The 22,263-nt window shown below is 36.4% G+C and overlaps 1 long non-coding RNA gene across 1 annotated transcript in view; it reads left to right on the forward strand.

Annotated features, from left to right (window-relative positions):
* LOC116183245 (uncharacterized) overlaps window positions 1-22,263 on the forward strand; it is a 55,913-nt gene that overhangs the window by 18,906 nt on the left and 14,744 nt on the right. Inside the window, exon 2 of the long non-coding RNA XR_014949708.1 lies at window positions 21,086-21,236. This is a non-coding gene — a long non-coding RNA (uncharacterized LOC116183245). The remainder of the gene's footprint in view (window positions 1-21,085; window positions 21,237-22,263) is intronic.

Consider the following 22,263-nt stretch of genomic DNA (forward strand, 5'->3'; position numbering starts at 1 on the left):
AGTTCTGAATAAAGTCCCATATATATTTAAAAAGCTGCTTCAATAATGCCCATATAACTCACAACTTCTCATTTTTCAAGCAGGTTTCCTAGAGTCTAGCTCACACTTAAGGCCATCACTTAGACTTCTTATAGCCAGCTCTTGGAGGCAGTAGTGTGGAGAAACCATATTTATTTTTTTTCCACCTTCTCTCAAGACCAGAGAGATTTATCTCCTTTTGTTTTTCTACCTACCTGTAGAGTTGTGTTTGCACTGTATATCCCCTCATAATGGTTTGTCCCTCCATATCCCCTCTTTGTACCTGTTTGGTCCATCCCAGCTTTCCCATCAGTACCTGTATGTCCATCAAACCCCAACCCATCCCCCTGTCTCCTCCCAGGTGATGTGTCCATCACCTGGTGACCCTTCTCCTTTGTCCAGATCCTTCTCCCAGGGTCAGAGGGTAACTGGACCCTGGCTGGGGCTCCTCCCCGACCCCCTCCTCAGGGGTCACTCTGAGGCCTTGCCCCAGAGAGCCGCTCCCATGTCCTTCCCCATTGCCTGCTCGGGTTTCCCCGCCCCCCCATATCTGGCAGCTCTGGGCAGGGAGACTCTCTCTTGCTCTGGAGGTCCTTTGGGCTCAGATGTGGCCTGGGATCTCTACAGACCCCCATTAAACCTTGGAACTAATCCTGAGGGAGAGCGCCTCTTTCCTTTGCTTGTGGGACCAGCTCGTCTTTGGACTCACGGGGCTTCTCCAAGCCCGCCGGGATCCAAGGAGAAGTTCCTTCCCTCTGCCCGCCTTGCCCCACTGCCCAGCTGGCCGGGATCCACAGGGGATCTGTCGTGGATTCAAGGGTGAGACGCAGCAGGCCCATCTTTCTTTAATTTTTTTTCCACCTTCTCTCAAGACCAGAGAGATTTATCTCCTTTTGTTTTTCTATCTACCTGTGACAACACTAGTGGACAGACACAAGTTCCATGCTAGATATTACTCAGTTTCTGAATCCTGAAAACAAATCTTAAGAAAATGGTAAATAGACTCATAGAATTACAGAATCATTAAGGTTTGAAGAGAACTCCAAGACCATCAAGTCCAACCTTTGACCAAATACCACCATGCCAACTAAAACATAACACAAAGTGTTATGACTGCTTGTTTTTTGAATGCTTTTAGGGGTGGTGAACCCATAATTTCCTTGGGCAGCCTGTTCACATTCTTTAACGCTTTTTATTTGAAGAAATTTTTCCCAATATCCAACCTGAACCTCTCTTGGAGCACCTTCGATGTCCTCTTGTCCTGTTGCTGGTTGCCTGGAAGAAGGGACAAACCTGCACCTCATTGCAACCTCTTTTCAGGTGGCTGTAGAGAGTGATAAGGTCTCATGTGAGCTACCTTTTCTCCAGGCTAAGCACCTTTTCTCCAGCCCCCTCAGCCACAGGGATAATGTTACAGGCCCTACCCCAGCTCCGTTGTCCTTCTTTGGGCATGCTCCAGCCCCTCAGTGTGAGATGAATTGAGAGGCCCATATGTGGACACAGCACTCGAGGTGTGGCCTCACAAGTACTGAGTACAGAGGGACAATCCCTGCCCTCCTCCTGCTGGCCACACTACTGCTGACACAGCCAGGATGCCATTGGCCTTCTTGACTCACATTCAGCCACTATTGACTAGAACCCCCAGGTTCTTTTCTGATGAGCAGCTTCCCATCTGCCCCAGACTATAGCACAGCACAGGGTTGTGAGCCAAGGGCAGGACCCAGCACTTCACCTTGAACCTCATGCAATTTGCCTTAGCCCATCTGTCCAGTGTTTCTAAATCCCTCTGCAGAGCCTTCCCGCCCTTCAGCAGATCAAAGCTCCTGCCCAGCTTGATGTCACCTGCAAACTGACTGAGAGTGCATTTGATCCTTTTGTCCAGATTATTGATAAACAGGACTGGCCCCAAATCTGGGTCCTCAAGAGCATCACTTTTGGCTGGCCACCAAGTTAGATGTAGCACCATTCACCACCGCTCTCTGGTCCCAGTGATTCATCCACTTCTTACCCAGTAAACCCAGTATACCTGTCCAAGCAGTGAACAGCCAGCTTCTCCTGTAGAATGCTGTGGGAAACAGTGTCAAAGACTTTACTACAGTTTGGGTAGACTATATCCACAGCCTTTCCATCATCCACTAGGCAAGTCACCTGATCCTAAAAGAAGATCAAGACGGTTAAGCAGGGCCTCCCTTTCATAAACCCATTCTGGCTGATCCTGATCCCCAGGTTGTCCTGCATATGCCGTGTGATAGTACCCAACATAATCTGTTCCATAACAGTCCCTGGAACTGACAAGCCTGTAGTTCCCTGGATTCTCCTTCAAACTGCTCTTGTAGGGGAAGTTACACTGGCTATCTGCCGGTAGTCTGGGATCTCCCTGTTAACCAGGACTGAGGACAAGTGAAAGGGAGTGGTTAGGTGAGCTCTTTCACCAGCTCCCCCAATACCCTCAGTTAGGTCCCAACTGGTCCCATAAACCTGTGAATATCTAGGTGGCACAGCACACAGCAGGCCACTAACTACTTTCTCTTGGATTGCAGGGAGTCTATTCTGCTCCCCATTCCTTTCTACCAGCTTGGAGGCTGAGTACCCTGAGTATAACTGATCTTTTTGTTAAAGACTGAGACAAAGAAGGCCTTTCCTCATCCTTGGTGACAATGTTCCCATCTGCACCCAAAAAAGAATGGAGACTCTTGGCTTTTTTTTTTTTTTTTCTTTTTCTTATTAATGTATTTGTAGAAATATTTTTTTTTATCTTTTGCATTGTGGTTGCAGATTGAGTTCTAGTTGGGCTTTTGTCTTTCCAATTTTATTTCTACAGAGAACACAGACTTCAATTTCCCTTCTGATCCTAAAGCTGCATTCAGATATCTTTATCTGTGAGTAATTGTTCAGCTGTCCTAACCTTTGACATAATATTATTTCATCCACAAGCCTCCCAGACATTAGTGATGCTACCCCAGTGCTGTCATGTTTGCAGTATGGAGAAATGGCAAATTTCAGCTCTGCTAGGCATGTGAGTCCCAGCAGCAGCAAAGATATCAGAGGCAAGGTAGCAAAGATGTGGAGTTAGTCCATGCCTGGCACCAATCTCATATAGACAATGGACATGATGGCCTGAACTCCTCCTACAATTTGGCTTACAGAAGAATGTCCTTGTCATAGCCAGTCACGCTGCTTCTTCTCAAGTAGAGCAGAAGCTCAGAGCACAAGTCAGTCCTTGTAGTGTTATTTACCTCATGATCTTAAAAGCACTACAGTTAATTAAGACGATTTCCTTTTACCCTAAACTGTCAAACCTCTGAAATATTGAAGTAACATAGGTATTGATGGTGAGAAGACATTAATGCAATTTTCAAGGACAACACAGGCAGTATTACTCTCTTATATCTTTTCTCAAAGTAATAAGCATTTTTCTCAAATCTTGGTTCTGATGGTCATGATGATCCCATCATGAACCTTCATTTTTTGACAGACATGATTATAAATTTCATAATTTTGGAATTAGACAAAAAAGGATGGTGCTTCACCTTTTACCTGGTATGTTTTTTTTCACAAATAAACTCTAATTGTGTCAGTGTGAAAAGATTTTTTAGTAGGATATGCTTGAAGAGGTTAGTTCAGATAAAACAGGGACATGAGTTTAAAAGAATTTAAGTAAATGGTGAATACTCTTACTTGGAAACAGCCTTAATTCAGTTTACTCTAATTCATAAAATTATGTCATGTTAAAGACACCTTCAAATTTTGAAACACAGTTGCCTATGGATTTGATGTAGTTTAAGAATTCACTTGAGAAATTAATTCAGGTTAACTTTTTTCAAATCTTCCCAAAAAACTAAATTACCAGTCATGATAGGCATTCAAGAGTGAATAATGAAATGATATGAAGCCTTGTAATATTTGTTTAAGGGATATTATATGTGTAATTTTTATTTTTCTTTAGGTATATGGAAAAAGTTTAATGCTCTTAAGCCATGATTGTGGCTTTTGAACAAAAATAAAGTATTTTCAAATTATTATTTAAAAATCCTGCCTCCTAATCTGCATGGCAAATTCAGTATGTGAAACTTTGTGGAGTACAAGGAGAAATTGCCACATTTTTGTCTTAGGAGTAGAGTAGAAATCAATTACATGAAAATTAAATTTTAGCTCCCCATGCTACATTAATTTTAAGTTTTATAACTGAACTCATCTTATTGGGACAATACTGTACTGCAGTTGTATTTAATTTAGCAATTTCAGCTTTTTTAATAGTTGAGCTTGCAGAAAAAAATCTCTTGGATGTTGATTACAGATGCTAGTAGCAAAACTTTTCAAGGAATTTGAGAAGATTGGACTTTAAACATTTCTAAGGGAAAGTGATCAAGCATCTGTCTTGCAAAGAAAAAATAATATAATGACATCATTCATAACAGTGAAATAAATATTTTTATCAGACAGCTGGTGGTTATTATAATACATGCTTTTTTAATCTGCACTTGTACTCTACCAGACATATGGAGCATAAAATAGCAAGAAAGAGATGACTCAGCTTCTAAAATAGTTGTCAGAGCACAGGTTTGGAAGTTCAGACATCAAAAAGTGAACTAGAAGAATGACAGCTACCAAGAGAGTTGAACATTTCTACAGGTGCCAATAGACCTTGCAAGTTGATTTTTTGAATTCAATTTTTATTTTAACATATATACATCTCAGTTTCATAAGTTTAGATATTTTTACTCTGATAAAGTATGAAGAGAAATTACAGAATTATAAGGTTTTATTAGTTTTAACAAAGAAGCAACAGTTGGTTTAATGTGGCCTGCTTAGTTCTACTGTTCTCTTTTCTATCAACAGTAATAATAAAACCTGAAATATAAGTCTCAGTATTTTATTTGCTTGAAGTAGAAGAATGGGCAAGGCTTTTTCTGCGTATTGCAGCTCCATAAGTAAGAGTTGTCTTTATCTTTTTCTGCTTTAAGATCTCATTGTGAAAAGTGAGGTGGAAATTGTTGTTGCCTGGCATTGCACTTCTGACTCCACAGCTACATTTTATGAGGCTTGTGTGCAATTAGCCAGTTCGTTATTTTATCCTAATTTTATAATAAATCACTTCACTCTTTTTCTCTCATCCATCATCAACTTATCTGCCCGCAAGTTAAAATGGTACCAATTATTAATCAAGGCCAGAGGCACCCATTCCTGCATAGGGGCACCATGTTTCAACTGTCAGGTGGCATCCATCCCAGCCTCTCTTTGTCAGCAATAAAGAAAATGAAATTGGACTAATATGAATCTCATTTCTGCCCTGATTAAAGGCCTACATTTTCCCTAGGCATTGCCTGACCAGGTCCTGACTTGTGAGATATTCAGTGTTCTTGTAATGTCATTCGGACACAGCGTGCCTGTCTCCTTAGGTCATTGTTCTTCAGATTCACTTGTTTTACATGGAATATAGGCTAGAAAATCTAGACTTCCTTTGGGGTGTTAATTAAGAGAAGCATCCAAAATTAATCAGCAAATTCACTAGGGCGAAGGGGAGCTGTCTGAAGGCCTCGATATAAAATGCACTTCTAGTACAGGGAAATGAGCCTTCGGCTATTGACAAAGAAAAAACAAGTGCACAGACGGCAATCTGACATAAAAATTCATATACGTATACAATTTTACATTCATTTTCCTTGTCAGCTTGTCACCTTTAATTATAAAGGTTGATTTGTTATTTGGCAGATCTGGAAATTGTAAATGCTTGGCCATTTTAATATCATCATATGGTCAATGTCTTCAGAAAAGAATGACACAGGAACATACCAGGAAAGTAACGCTGTAAAATCCAAACTGAACTTCTCTGATGCTCACCTGGAAGGATTTTGCAGGTCATCAGGATAACTCTGAATTTAGTTATAAAAGTACACAAGTTATGACCATCTGCAGTCAAACCAGTGTATTGACAAGTTACTAGCCCCCACCACTTTTTTTACTTACAGTAGTTTCTAATCTTAATTTCTTTAGTTCTTTTATCACTCACTCCATTCTAATATTATTAGTGTTTGGTGTGAAGGATTTGCATAGACCTGCAGGCTACTAATGACCTTTATGTGGAAACAGCAAATTCTGTTTTGCCCAGTGAAGAGAAGATGAAAAAAGATAAAAAATAAGCCCATATCATGCAAATACTTCAGAGAGAAGCTTTTTAGAAAGTTGAAAATTTTAAGATAAGTTTGCTTGTTTCAGGAATACATAATTTAAATGTGAGTTTTGTAATTGAAAATAGGACATTTTATTCATACCTTGAAGGAAGCCCATGAACTCAGGTTTCAGAGGGTACCTGTTGTAAGTACTTTTTGTAGTTCATCTTATTTACCAGTTGTCTCTGGTTTTGTGCAGTTTTTCACAAGCTACCATTTTTTAATATTACAGGATGTCATAGCCACATTGCTCAGAGTTTCAGGTATCACTGTTACTCTCCCTGAATTCCCACAGGCCTATTAAAAATACAAAAATAGGCCTTAAAAATACTACAGATTCATGCAGCAGCACACATCAAGGAACTTTAGTTTTCCAAATCTGTTCTGATAGAGAAAATGTTACTTGGACCATCTATTGACTCCTGATAAACTTAAAATTCAGGCAGATAAGCTAAACAATTCAGACAAAGTAGATTTTGTACTGATTTTTGAACATTTCCCTAGTGTTATGAAACAGTAAACATGTAGTATAGAGCTCCACATAATGAACCTTGGCACTATGTTTACTTTGAGTAACTGCTGCACAAGAAATAGAATATTCTGAACTGGAATGATACTCTGCAGTACATTAGTTACTAAGTTAATATTCTCGCTACCCCCTTTTTTAATCCAATACTTCTATTCCAAAGTGAATGCAACAAGTTAATCTTGTACCACTTACTTTTCAACTATTGTATTTTTGAGGGTTTTTTTACTTTGAATGAAGAAAGACTGCCAAGGGTACTGAACCCACCTAATGAACTTTTTGCCTTACTTGTTTTCACATGGTAACAAATGGGAAGTACTCGTTGGCCATCTTTACTGTCAGGGCAGTTGTGAAAATATATAGGAGGACTGTCTTCATGCTGAGGATTGCCAGCAGTTCTATTTGTGATTTTGAAATATGATGAAGTTAGGTCAAAACTTGCAAGATTGAGTTTTGTTATTTATACCCTTGTATCTACAGGAAAGCAGTCAGAACACTGCAGAGTACTTGCCACTATTTTGTCTTAAATTATTGTCAGCCTTCATAAAATCAATGATCCTATGACATGAGACCTGGTACCAGCTTAGGAGCTTCATGTTGCCTACCATTTCAGACAAGGTGAGAGACAATCAGAGTTCTGTGATCTGCTATTCCTTTTCTTCAGCTAATTATATTTTATAACTATAAATATTACCATTTATCTTCCTTTACTTCATCTCTGCTTCTGAGGAGAAAAGGTTATTCCATAGGATCCAACCAGGAAATAAGAAAGTCAGTAGATTTTCCAGCATGAGGTAAGCATGACTGTGGCCTTGGTGTGCTGTTTAGACTCACTAAATATAAATGTAAAATAAACAAAAAATAGGTGTAGAAATAAACTCTTTACAGATATTCCAACAAGAATTTAAAAACTAACTACTACTCAGAAAATAAATATTTTTGTAAATTTTAGGTTTCCTCTAAATAAACCAAAATTCTAATGGAAATAATTTTTTATATTATATCTACAAATATTCTATGGTGCAAAGATAGTGTTGTCCTCTATTTTCCAAAACACCCTTATCCCTTCAGTGAGCAAAAGTAATTAGAACCACCAAAGATCTGAATGCCAGTAAAACTTTCAGAGACATACTTAATTAACCAATAACTAATGCATAGTAAATTATTTTTTTTAGTAACTCAAGCCGTTTCCCTAGCTATTTTTTCCTTTCCTTTTTTTCAGGACTTCACAGGGTAATTTTGTTACATTTTTACATGACCAAATTCCCAAAGCTGCCACAGAAGAGCTCTGTTCTGTAAGGACTGCAGTTACTCGTAGCATCCTTGCAGTTGAGTGCCTGAAAACAAGTGCCAGGCTAGCAAGGGATACCTGCCGTCTGCACACTGTGGGCTGTAATCACAGGGGATAGACATTATTCTTTCATTACCTGCCTTTATATTTAAAAATTTTAATACTGTGAGGCTGACACATTTATCATTCAGACTTCCTGCTAAAGAAAAGTGAAGCCAGACAATATTTGCATCTCTCAGGGTCTGTTTACTCGGAAACTGCTTTAATAGCAAGACTCTTCTTGTTTTAATAGCAACTGTTTGCTGGATTATTAAATTATTATTAATCAATAGGAAATGATTTTGTGTACTACTTAAAGTGTGGTTAACATCAGAGTTTATCTGTACCCTTTGGAGATGCAATGTCAAAATTTGAAGTGAATGAAGTATCATTCTTCTTGTACCAGTCTCCTCCTAAATGAGAGAAACTCCATATATCTTTCTGCACTGGGTAGAATTTGATGTTGCAGGGAGCCTTGCCAGTTCAACCTGTAGACTCATGAGTAGAGGTCAAGAGAGCAAGGACATTTCCCACCTGAAAACTAAAGTTTTAGGATTATATCTTCACATATCTGTAGGGAAAACCAGATCATTGACAATGTCAAAACCTTCCGCATGTTTGGGTTCCAGGTGTGCATTCAGCAGTAGTTTGGGGGCATATCAACATTTTTGAAGTATCAAGAGGATGGATGTATGCTCCATATGTCTGGTGGAGAGCTGTTCCATAGCATACAGGGACAACATAACATTTTGGCCTCAGAGCTGTTTTGGCTGAAGAAGCATAACCTTATTACTTTTACATGCTTAATGTAAGAAGTTTCGGTCTGGTCTGCTCTGGGATCAGTTGTGGGGTGAGTTGGCCTTGGATAGAGGGCTACCAGCCACTCTATCACTACTCTTCTCAGCAGGATGAGGCAGGGGGGAAAAAAAATGAAAAAAATCCTGTGGGTCAGATCAAGGCACTTTAACAAAGAAAAAGCAAAGGCTGCACACAGAACCAAAGGAAAATGTTTAATTCTTTGCTTCCATCAGCAAGCAATTCCTCCCACTTCCCAGAAAACAGGGTTTCAGCACACATAGCATTTGCTCTGAAGATAAATGTAATAATGAATATCCACTCCCAACTCCCTTACTCTTCCTACCCCCTCTTAGCTTATACTGCTGAGTAGACATCACTTTGGGTCTGCTCTCTGGGCTAGGTCCCTTCCCAAGACTTTGTCCACCCTGGTCTAGTGGTGAGGGGAGAATGCTGGAGGCAGTCCTGATGTTGTGGAGAAACATTCAAGAGCAGACAAAACATAGATTCGTTACAAACACCTTTCTAGCTATCAATACAAAGCTCAGAACTATGAAAGCTGCTGTGGGGAAAATTATTTCTCATCCAGATCCAATACACCCTGTAAACTTTTGGGGGGAATCTTGACTGAAATAATAGGTTAAGCCTTAGATTAGGTTGATATCCTGTTGTGATTATCAATAAAAGACTTAACTTTGCATTGGCTCCAGTCCAGTCTGTATGCTTTCAGTTAGCTTTCTGCAGCAAGCAAGAAAGAGCCATGGAAGGATGGTGGGTAGAGATCCAGAGTGCATCTTGTTTATGGAGCATAGCTTTCAGACAGGACTGTGGAAGCAGACACTGGATCCACAATTAAAGTGCATATATATACATAAATATACATATGTATATATATATAATACTCTTCATCCTTTTAAAGAAAATAAATTTATAAATCCAGGTATTTTTCAGCATCCATTTTAAATGCAATTTATTCAGTTTTAAAACTGAGGCTTCATCCAATTTTCTGAAAACACCGTTGACTTTGTCAGGACTTTGGTTTGAACACTGATTTTCTTCCCTTTGTTCTGTTTTCAGCATACGAAAATTGTCTGGCATCAAATGAATGAGTAACTGAGAAACTGTGGAATAGCATGCAGAGCAGTTAGATAAAATACCTGCCAATCCCACTTTATATTTAAAAGATATGCAGAATTATATGTTTTTTTATAGGTAATACTTCTATCACAGTAAGACTTGGTTTCTAAATTTTACTCTTAAATAATTAATAAATAAACCAAAGATGACTGCATGGAAAAGCATAGCTCTGATTTACCCACACTTTATTGTGATTGTTTTTATCACACAAACTAGTTGCCCATACTGAATTACAGATGTGAGGCCTTGGCATTATGGAAACATCAAACTATGTCAGACCCTCCTAGCTATTGGAAAATTTTAAAGGCGTCACATTGAGATTAGGAAGTATTATAGAGGACTCAACAAGTAAATAAGTATTACAGGAATCAAACAAAAATACCCCACAAAACAAAAAAAACAAAAATCAAACTAAAAAACCTAATCAAACCACCAAAATCATGTAGGTGCTCAACTACAATTCAAACATAGTTAATACCAGACCTCATGCAGTTAGAAAACTGCTTCTGTCTGTTACAAGGAACAATTGCATATCCTGGCTTAAATTGCTTGAAAGAAAATTCTAAAAAAGAGCAGAGGACAGAATGCCTAAGGATTTGGGGAAGGTGCAGTTCAAACACTGACAGGAGGCTGTGGATACATCTTCAACACAGGGGTAAAGACAGCCAAGATAACTGCCAGTGAAGTTGCTCAGGTCTACAAGCAGGATATCTAAGTTTGAGGAGCACCAGTGCTGAGCTAATAATCACTGATGATTTATGAACTCCTTGACAGGGTTTATCAGCTTGTCACAGGGCTATGATAGCTCACTGGGACTGTCTCCAGAGGGTTTGTGGTTTTGTGCTGCATGGACTGAGCAAAGGTCCTCATTGCTCCTCACTGGGAAATCTCTCCTGAGATGCCACTGTTAAATGGCAGAATATTGCTGATCTTGGTAGTTTAGTTTTACATATCCATAAATTTGGAATGCCTACAGCCTTCAATGCATAGTATGATATATTTTCTTCAGTGTGTTTCCAAAGGAGATAAACTGAAAGTGTTTGGCTTATTGAAGTGTCTGCAGCATGCTGCAGGAGGGTTTTCAGTCTAACTCCTTACATTGGAGTAGAGGGAGCTGCAGGACTTTCTTTGAAGAAAGTTAGTGGCTGCATACTACACTGCTGAGGATGTTGCACAGGGGTCAGAAAGCCACTTAAATTCCAAGAATTTCTATACCATGTGTTCATCTAGCTATAAGGCACTTCTAGACTGCATGACACAATTTGGTTCATAGTCCTTGGGTTTCCTCATGTTACTGTGCTCTGTTTGGTTGCACAGTGTAGTTTGGTTCCTGCAAACTAGATACTCTCAAGGTGGGTTTCAGAGCAAAGTGAGGTTGTCCACTTCAGTGGTGCTCCTGGTGTGGTACATTCCATAATGCAGCCATAGGCATTTGGATGTTGGGTGGGTCACTTTGGGCCATGAGTGCAATGAAGATGTTCAGACCAGGAGATCACATTAAACCTGGACTGAAGTGAAAACTTTCAACCACAGATTGCAGAGCTTCAGCACTGACTGCTTTGATCTAAGGATTTACTCTTATCATACTGAATTATTTGCTAATGTAGACACAGCCTTAATTCTCCTTTTCTAATCACATCCTAAATTCACTGCACACTGAAATGCAGATGAAAGTGCTTCCTTACGTAATGTTAATAAACCTGCTTCCAGGTTTAGGATCAGTAGGGTTTCCACCTTGTATTTCAGGGTGTCAATACTTTCCTTCAGCAATATGTTATTAAAAAAAAAAAAAATCCCAAGTGTCTGAAAAATCTAGAAGTCCATGCAGTTCCAGAGGCACCTCCTGAAAAATAGAGACCTATTTTTCCTCACCAATAAAAATTCTGACTTTTTTTTGTGAAAAAAAAATGACCTTTTATATTGAGTTCATTATTATCTGAAGCCATTTTTCAAATTTAAGCTCATGGAAAATCTCCGTTATATGGGTGAAAAATCCAAAACTGCTTTTGGATATTTCCATACAGACTTTTGAAGTAACACCACACACTGCCTTTTCCTGAACAAGACAGACTTTCATATTTTCTATTGTTTTTGTTTTTGTTTTTTTTTTTTTTTAATATGCTTATTGTTCAGTGAATTGTGAAATAAAGAGGTATTTAGGAAAATAATCCCATCTGCACTCCTGGGAAACAGTTCACATTAAATATTACCATACTCAGTTTTCCAGCAACACTTGGGAAAGGGGTGAGAAAATGATAGTTTATTGGTATCTTGTTTCACATAAATGTTTCATATCTTTTGACCCTGATGACATAGAAAGGGACCTTGTCTTACAGCACACAGAACTTTGATCCAAACTGTCAAAAACAAAAGATATTATTAACTGCAAAAAGAGAAAATAATTTTAGATCACCCCATTGATTTTTTAAATAGGGTGAGATTGAAGCACTTTCACATTCTTCAATTAATGGGATTTATGTTGTAAATCATTGGGTGATCCAAGTAAATGACAGTGGTAGAACAACATCAGTATCTGAGAACTTAGTTGTAGCCAGGATTCCACTACACATGCAAATATTTCAGTTACTATCTCTGTAATGCTGAAAGATACATTTATAAGCTACCAGGTAAAACTGGTAAAAATAGTATTTCCTGTGTTTCTACCTCAGGAAAATACTCTACTACTTTTTTTTAGGTAGAATTTCCTTTTTTTGCTCTTTGTCCATAAAAAATGATGTGTGTCAGGGTAAACAGAGAAATATTACAGACTATCCCTAAGCTTATAAGCTGTTTCCTTAGTGACAGATGGGAAAAGCAAAGCTGAAGTAGTTAATGTACATTTCTGTTAAGCAACAAAACCAGAATGAATATTTAATTAGTTACTTCCTTAAATATTCTACTATATGAAGAAAATGTGTACATGTACACTTCAATATGTATATAAAAGAGAAGAACTCTCAAACTTTTTTTTCCTTTCACGCAGAGAAAAGCAGTCTTTCTGTAACTCTTCATAATTTCAAATTTTGGTTTTTTTTCCAATCTAAACAATATTTGGAAAATGTTCACTTGTACAAATTAACACCATCAAGATTTTTTTAAACCAAGGTCTAATTTTAATGATAATATTTCACCTATAAAAAGTGAGGATAACAAGTTTGTATTCATACAAAAGTGTTAATTAATGAAAGACAAACCTTTGCCAGTTATTGACACATTCCTCTGTAATCCTGTTATGTGGAACATTCTAATGAAGTCATAGTTTATTACTAATGATCTAGCTTTGTTTAAAAAAAAAAACCTGTGAGGGGGAGGGGGGGTTTGAAATAATTTATTTGCTTTGGTGTATTTTTTATCACAGCAGGTAAGAATGCTGCATTTTGACTGCCACATTGTATGTGGGATGAGGGGGTATGACCTCAGAAGCAGCAACGGAGAACTTGCTCTTTCACACTTCAGCACACACTGCTGTGAACCAGCACTTTGGTCATATTATCCACCGCACCACAAAGCTGTCCGCTAATTATCTCTGAATACGAATTTTATTGAACCTTAATTTTCAGTAATGGGGCCTGATAGTTTGAGAAGAAAGACAAAAGAAGGGTCTCTTTGTTTCTCCCCTCACAATAACCTTCTAGTGCTGGAGCTATGGCAGAACTCATTAAACTTGAACAATGAGTTGAAATATGATCGTGTTATTTTTGTCCCTGCCCCCAAACCAGGCTGGTCCTGTCTGCCAGCCTGTCCATCTGTCTAACGATATGGGAAGAGACATCGATTTTGTAGTGGACACTTTTAAAACACATTCCAAACTCCTACCCAATCACCAGGAACATGAATCTGAGCAGAAATTTGATTCTTTTGTACATGTTGGGCAAGGTCTCATGGCAAGTTTAGCAGCAATTCGGATGCAGTAGAGAGGAGATTTGAAAACCCTGATTAAGCCAGGTTAGACGAAAGCTGAGTTGTGTTTGAGGTGCCCTGCAGAAATAGATTCACACTAGCTAGAAATAGTGTTATTCATCCAAACTGTGAGTTAAAAGAAACTAACACTGAAACAAAAATAGTGTGTGCAGCTAATTTGTGAAAGACTGTAGTGTTCTGCTCAGCTGAGAGATGGTAGAAGTTTTTGTACTGTCTTCAAAACTTGGCCATCACAAGGCATCTTCCACTAAGCAGCAGAGCTCTTAAAATTTATTGCCTTTGAATTCAGGGGTTTTGCTCTAGTTTATCTGTCTCTACTGAACACAGGGCTAGCAGCTGTGCTGTAGTTCATATAGTAACATATCTCAGGATACACATGAATGCAGCTAAAATCAATGGATTATTCAAAACATAGATAACCTATTTTATTGAAATCAAGTTATTTGTTTAATGTAAAAAATTTACTTTCTTCCAGTCTTAGTAAGTCATTGTAATTGCCATTTGGATTGTTCATGAACACTTCTCTCCCTCCTGAACAGTGCTTACTGTCTATGAGAACCATCAATGTGTTTTTGGAAGATTTCTTCCTTTTAAGCCTTTAAATATCTCCTCTGTACAAAATAATGCTTCAGATGTATTTAATACAATTTTGAGGGTGATGCATTTGTGGAAAATTTGCATAAAAAATGAGCAATCAACAGCTGTTTTAGCCAAGATAACCTTACTACTATCCACTTTAAGATTGTTAGTTAGAAGTTAGATTGAAAAACTAGGCTATGTGCAACCTGAAAAGTTGGACACAGCCTAGTTTTTAATTTTCTCTTATTTTTTGGATAATATGCTACAGCCAAATGGAATATTACAAGTTATATGATTATTTTCCTTTATATTCAGTCTACATTTTCTTTCTGCTAGGTGCCATTCAATTATTCCTAAGTTAAGGTCATCAATATAAATCCAGGTTGTATGTACAAGCTGATTAAAGAATAAATTTCTAAAAAAACTATATAAAGGCAGCCCCCTCCCCCTTCTCTGCACCCTCACAGAGAATTGACACACATTTAGAGGCACATAAACTCATGTCTAGCTAAGACTGGGAACCTGCTGAAAAAATTGCCATTTTGCAGAGTGGAGAAACAGGAGATTGTCTCAGAGGTATTATAATTACACATATATTCATACTTATATATGTCTATGCACAGAAATTCATATTGACATACATGTACATGCACATATGTACTTATATGAAGACTCTAAAGCAAAAACTCATTTCATTTTGACTTAACCTACCCCATGAATTTTATTTTAACATTCCATATCAAAACAAATAATCTATTCTGTTAATAGTATTGCTCTTTTTATTATCCTGAGTATTTAAAGCCTGAAATGATTAGTAGCTCTACACTAACTCAATTTACAAAACTGAACATCTGGTTAACACAATGTGACTGTAAAGATTTTGATTTTCAGTGTATGAAAAGATGCTCATTCTGCAAGCATTGTGTACTAGAATAGTCTGCATTTGATTGTAAAGTAAATCAAAATAAAATCAGAAAGGGAAAAATATTTATTAACAGGCAGTAATTGAGTGCCCTTCAATGATATAATTTTCACATACTTTTTGCATCATCTTAAAAGTCTGATTCTTCTGTCATTTTCACATTTGTCAGTCAGTAGTAATTACACTGAGATCAGCAGAGAGACCAGTATTGAAACTGGCATAAGAAGACAAACATTGGGAATATAAAACTTCTAAATATAGCATTTAGTTGAACATCTTAGCTGCTTTTGGGGTATTTTGAAGATTTTTAATGATCTTGTTTTTTATTTCACTAATCTAAAAATCTCTCCTTGGTCTTTTAAATGAATGCCAATTTCTTTCAGGTAGTTGTACTTCTATTAATCTTATCTTTCTTTTAATTTTGACACTGTAAGTGAACCATATGGAAAAAAATGTCAGTCAGATATTTGAGAAAGAGTGAACTAAAAAATAGCCTTGATCTGTGATAAATGTGCACTGAAGAAAATAATCCAAATAACACAAATCATATTTATCATACCTCCTTTAAAAGATTTTATTTGTGCTTCATTTTTCATCTAAATAAAGTAGTGAGTGTAGAGTTTGTGCACACCTGTACCTCTGCTCCTAGCGCTGGGCGTGTGACCCTGTTTGCCTGCTGGTGTGACACCCAGCAGGAACCGTGTCCCCGACAGCTTTTACCAGCAGTGGTTACAGGAACTGGCTCTGGTCTTCCAGTGGGAATCCCTGGATGCCACTGGGTGAGAGTGAGACAGCAGAGGAAGGTACTGTATATTCAAATAAATGTATAGTGGATACCATATGTTCCTTTCCAACAACCGCTACATTGCTGCATTAAAGTTCAAATTCCAAGCATTCAGGGATGTAAATATATTAAACGATGCATCTATTTGTGCAAAGCATTCTTTATGAGGGACATCCATGTGCTTTTAATCAGTTTCATGCTGAAAGAAAGAAAACTGTAAACTATGCATTAAAAGAAGGTTTGGAGAAAGTTATTTTTCCTCTATCTTCTGCATCCTAATTCAATGCTTCCCCTTGCTTTCAGTGATAATATAAGTAATCTTCTAGCAACATTCATGAGAAAAGTTTGATGTGGATTTACACTAGTGGAGCTACATTACAATGGGTAGATTTAAGGTATTATAAAATGAGTTTTTGGATTTGTTACAGAGGTATGAAACCCCTAAGACACAGGCAGATAGGACTTCCAACATATGGCAACCACTCTTATTATAAAACAAAACAGTGTTAAGTCAAAGTACCTGATTACAATTCACTAGTGCTATGTAGCTCTGATAGCAGGCTTATATTTAATGCCATAGAAACAATATAATTTATTTTTCTGTCTTCCCTTATCCCTTCGTTATTGGGTTTGTAGGCTTTGAAACCTTAAGCAAAAGGACAAAATATAAATTATAGAAAACATCAAAGTATAGTGAAATCAAATGACATTCCTTACAATCCTTACAGAGATAGCTAACACATTTCTTATGTGCAGTTTGGTCGAACTGCTATCACTGCAGAGCTTTAGTGGTTATAATTAGTAATCTTTTGGGAGCTACGGTAGCACACTTATAATGTCAAAAATATTTAATTGAATGCAGTAGTTAACTTGGCAGTGCAAAAATTCATTTGGTAATGACTTAATCTGGCCAAGATTTTACCCTGTTATCAAAGGGATCATTAGGAAAAAAATATAGCTATATAATTTTACTACGTGCTACTTCTTCAGCTAAGTCTGTTTATAGATTTCTCTTAAACTGCCTACTTTGAGATATAGATGCTGGAGGCAGAGCATCTAACACTGCACCTACTCACATCTACACATTCAGTGCTAAATACAATTTTTTGGTGAACATTTTATAATCTAAAGCATGTAAATTGAGAAATATGTGACTGTGATGGACATGTCAAAAGAAAAATCACTAAGCCCCATAGCCTAATAAACAAAATTCCGTTTGGGAAATGAATTGACTGACAAGCAGTTCCTAACAAATAAATGCACATTAGATTCAGATGCATACTGGAGTATCAAATAACTAGATAATTTATCACCAGTCAAATTTAAAACCACGTTTTCTTGTCTTGGTCTATGGTTCCCATGCACTGCTATCTTATTAACAAGACTTTAATTCTCATACTGACACACAAGAGTGTTGTACTCTAATGAACTGTCTGCTCCTTGCTGAATTCTGGTGGTAATGTAGGATGTTAGTTACAATAATGATAATCTTTAGTATTTTTAGCCTGTCAGAATCTGCACAGCCAACAACAACCAGTCTTTTACTAAAACTCTACCTCATCAAACTAACTTAATTAGCAATTCAACTCCTTATTTTTGTTTTGAATTCCCCTCTGGCTACTAATTAAAGCTTAATCGAAACTGCTGAACTGAGGTTGTAAAGAATTCATTAATATTAAAATTAGCCCCAACAATTTTTTTGGGCTGGTGCAATTTGTATTTGTTACTGTCAGGGTTTGAAATTCAGTTGAATTGTTAACAAAGCTGCACCAGAAATTTGCTGTATATTCATATTATAAGCAGAACAAATACGATGAATTCCAATAGTTGAACAAGTAATTCATGTTTTGACCATGCACAGTTCACATTACTTGTGTCACTGCTTAACACCAACAGACAAAATATATTTTCAGATCATTTTTCCAAAGTCATCCACATTTCTTTATTGTCCTAAGTGCTTTCATATTTTGGATAAAAGGGAATAAAAGGCTCTAAAAAAAAAGAAAAGATTGATTTTATGTATTATCTTGACAAGATTAATATGTTTGAAAAATGAACAGATTTACCACTTCACTTTGATTTTTCCACTTTTCTTAACATCAAAGATTACTCCAGCTGCAATAATGGTCATTCTGAAAACTAAGAGCAACTGAACTATGAGCTTCTGTTAAGGATGTGTTTTTGCTGGTAACATATATCTCATTGAATTATTTTTTAGAAGGGTGTAATACTTTATTTTTTAAATTACAATCTCTGCTCTATAAATTATTTAAATATATTCTTTTCTGAAATCAGTTTATCCTTTGCAATTAGTTTAAATGTATTTTTAATTAAATTGCTTAATTTAAAATAGGAAATTAATTTATGTTTAAATATTGCTAAATACTCTCAACAATATGAGTAAAACATACTTGTGTTTGTTTTTGAAAATTTCATAAAAATGTAAATAAGAAAAGCATTCTTTTTATAGCAGATAAAAATTATTTTCATAATTCAAGTTCACTTTTCATTTTAACTTTTATGTTTTAATATTTTTACCAGAACATGTATATTTATTTTACCCTACAGGAAATTTTTTCAAGAATGTTTATAGGAAACAAACTTGTTAGGACTAAAATATACAGCAACTAATACTGTTTAACATATTTTATTAAATATAAATATTAAGATTATTTATATAATGCAAAACTTTACAAAAATATACATGAAAAATTACATATGCATCTAGGTTTCATTTAAATAACATTTATGACAAAACAATCATGCACATATTTAAAAATCAACATATGTCCATTTTTTACTTCCTGACTAAATCAACAATGGCATACAAGCCACACAATTTAAAATCTTGGTGACAATTTCCATGAAGTTATTCAAATACAATTTGACTTCTGACAAGAGGATGTAATTTATAAAACAGAACATGCCTATCAGTGGAACCTAAATTTGCATAATGAGGATACTTTCATTTCTGCAAGCACAGTTTTTGACATCCCAACTTGGAGCGCTGGAAGAATCTGGTGAAAAATGTCAATATACATAAGCAGGAAAATGATTAATAAAATACCCGTAACATTTATCTGATTTGAGTAAACAAAATAAATTTTGCTTGCAAAAAGTAATGATTTTGAAAACTATAATAATGTGTTTCCTAAATATGTAGAAGTCTAGCACTGCCTTTAGCTGCAATCAGCCTTGTAAACTAAGGGAGGTGGTCTGAGTTTATCATTAGCTGATAAAAACACTGCTCTGACATTAATGTTATGCATTTTTAAATCAGTGTTTTGATTTAATTCTCTGTTGCATTTCATATAAATATACTGAAGAAATACTAGAAGAGAGGAAAGAAAAAAAGCCTTTATCCTTCCTTTAGCTGATAAACTTGAAATTGCTGCTTAACTTGGTCAGCTGGATAAGAGCATTCATCATTCTTGTACTGGAGAAAAAATAGCTCTTTGTCCTCCTCAGTTTTTTGGGTTTTTTTTGAGTTGTTATTTCAGGTAAGCTTATGATCAGAGTTTAAATTAAAGAAATTCTGGAATAAATTTGCTTTAATTCAGCATCTCTTACCCACCCTACCATAAAGGATAGTATCAGATGACAATCAAAACCAAGTTACCTTTATGTTTCAAAGCCAGAACTCAGACACTCTGAAATAAATCCATTTTAGGTTTGCTTAAGAGAACATGGATTGTCAAGAGACAGCAGTAGAATAACACTGTTAAATAAAAAAAAAAAACAAACAAAAAACAAAAAAAAAACCACCAAAATTTATCTTTATATACATTACTAATAGGATCATCTAGATTTAAAAGCAAGAAGACTTATTTTTCATTAATCTTGCTGCTTTTTTATAGCTTCCTAACTCCCTAAATTATGAAATCATGCCTGGCTTCCTTTTGTTTCTTCTGAGCTTCACTTTGTGGTCTCTCTGATATTTCTATTGAACTGTAAATATTCTGAGGGGAATTGCTTTGAGACCAGCTTTTTCACTTAAAAAAGCATAACACTTTTATATCAAATATATGTATAGACTCTGAGGCAGATAAACATTTTTTCTGGCCTCCACTGCTATAAAATTTAGAACACACAATAAGAACAGAATAATAAGGAAAAAAATTAAATGCAAAACAAAGCAAGGAGGCAAATCTCAGTGCAAAGTATTCATTTAATTCTAAATCACACTTGTTTGTATTCAAATTAAAGAACTAGATCATGGCTTTGAAAACAAATTCTTCATCATGGGCTTTACTTAGGCTAATACTTCTCACACATACAAACCATTTATTAAAGTGAAAGAAGAGCAGGTCACCCTTATTTATTTGAGACACCAGCCTGATAAAATAAATAATTTTATCAGGAGATTGATAAATATGGCTATAAACCTGGAGCTTTTGCAATTAAATAGCAATCTAAATCTAAATAATCTTTTTTTATTTCAAAGCACATTGAGAATGTTGCCTGGTGTAAGCAGAACTGGAACACAACTGTCACTGCCAACTACAAAACTTTGATGTAGAGAAAATAAAAAGAAAAATTATACAATTTCTGTCAAATACTTTGAAACTGAAATAATAAAATCATGGAACAAGATCACTGGCAGCATATTGAAGCAAATAGTAATTGCTTCTTAGCTGTTCTCATCATTATAATTTTGAGAAAAATAGGTATTTTATAAACATTTTTTGCTAAGAAACTTCACCACCTCTCTTTAAAAATTCCTTTTTATTATCGGTGTAGATTCATAAGAAAGAAAGAAGCAGCTTGCTATTCAAACAGCTGAAAGGGGAAAAAAATTGGTTGTTTCAACATTGCTTTTGCATCTTTAATTTCATTCAATGCCCTGTACATCGTGAATATGTCAACTGAACAGACATCTCATTTCCAACTGCTAACATTCCAGGTGCAATAGGAACAACCACAGTGGCTCGATGCGTGAGAGTATTTGTGTGGCGGGGATGGGAGCTTGCTGCAACCTGCTGTGATGCCTGCACATCCACGGTGAATGGGATTGGCTAAAGCTGAGCTCTTCGATCCTCTCCCTCTCTGGGGCAGTATGTTTATCCTGTGCTTATCATACAAACTCCTTCTACAAATAAATACACTGAATTTGGTCTTCTGTGTGTTCAGAAATTGCTATGAAATACTGTGAAATACTGATTTTTAAAATAACTGCATTACTCAGACGTGAATACTTTTGGTTCTGAATTTTCCCAATATAGAATGATCACAAATGGAACTTTGTAGCAGCAGGTCACCTGCAAAAACTAAATCCCACCAGCCTGCCCCTTCCCCAGTTTTTAACTAGGAGAACCCTCACTCCCACAGCTTACTCCACACTCAGAAGTGGAATCAGACATAAATGCATATTGCTTTTAGTGTAATTTCTGCAACAGAAAAAGATTTCCAATATGTTGGCATATGTCTCAGAGATATTCACATTTGGGAAGGCTGGGAAAGACCTACAGATTTTTCACTAAAAAAGAAGCTCACAAACATTTTAAAATACACTCTTGTCACATGGCAGCTGGTAAACTCAGCAGAATAGGAGGGGACAGCCATGTTCCAGAACACAAACCTCCTTCAAAACCAAGAGAGAACACACACCCTGTGCTTGGACTGGAGGGAAATCTTTGTTCCCTCTAATTCCTTACTGACTCTGCCTGTTCTCTTAAAAATGCACAAATACCAAACCGAGGCAAAACTTGGTGTTTTATTGAAACCGGACAGCTAAGGCAAAGAATATACATCAGCATTCTTGGGAAATACCCAAAAATTGTTTTTCCAGAAGAGTGGGAATGGAGCTCCTCAAGAAATAGCTAATAGAAACTTTAAGGTAAATCTGAAAAAGTGCTTGTTGCCAAAGTATGGGAGCAAATGAGTGACAGCAAAAATAACAAGATATTTGGATTAGGATACCCATATAACTACTATTTTATTAAATACAGCTGAAAATTAAGATTTTCAGTCCCATAGTTTGGATTCTTGCTGCTTTGAGTAGCTGCTGCTGCTAATTGTTCAAACATTCATTGAAATAATAAGGCAAACATTACTGTTTCCAATTGTGGTATTTGTTATGTT

Source organism: Lonchura striata, chromosome 1 (assembly GCF_050655825.1).
Source record: "Lonchura striata isolate lonStrDom1 chromosome 1, ASM5065582v1, whole genome shotgun sequence".
NCBI lineage: Eukaryota > Metazoa > Chordata > Aves > Passeriformes > Estrildidae > Lonchura > Lonchura striata.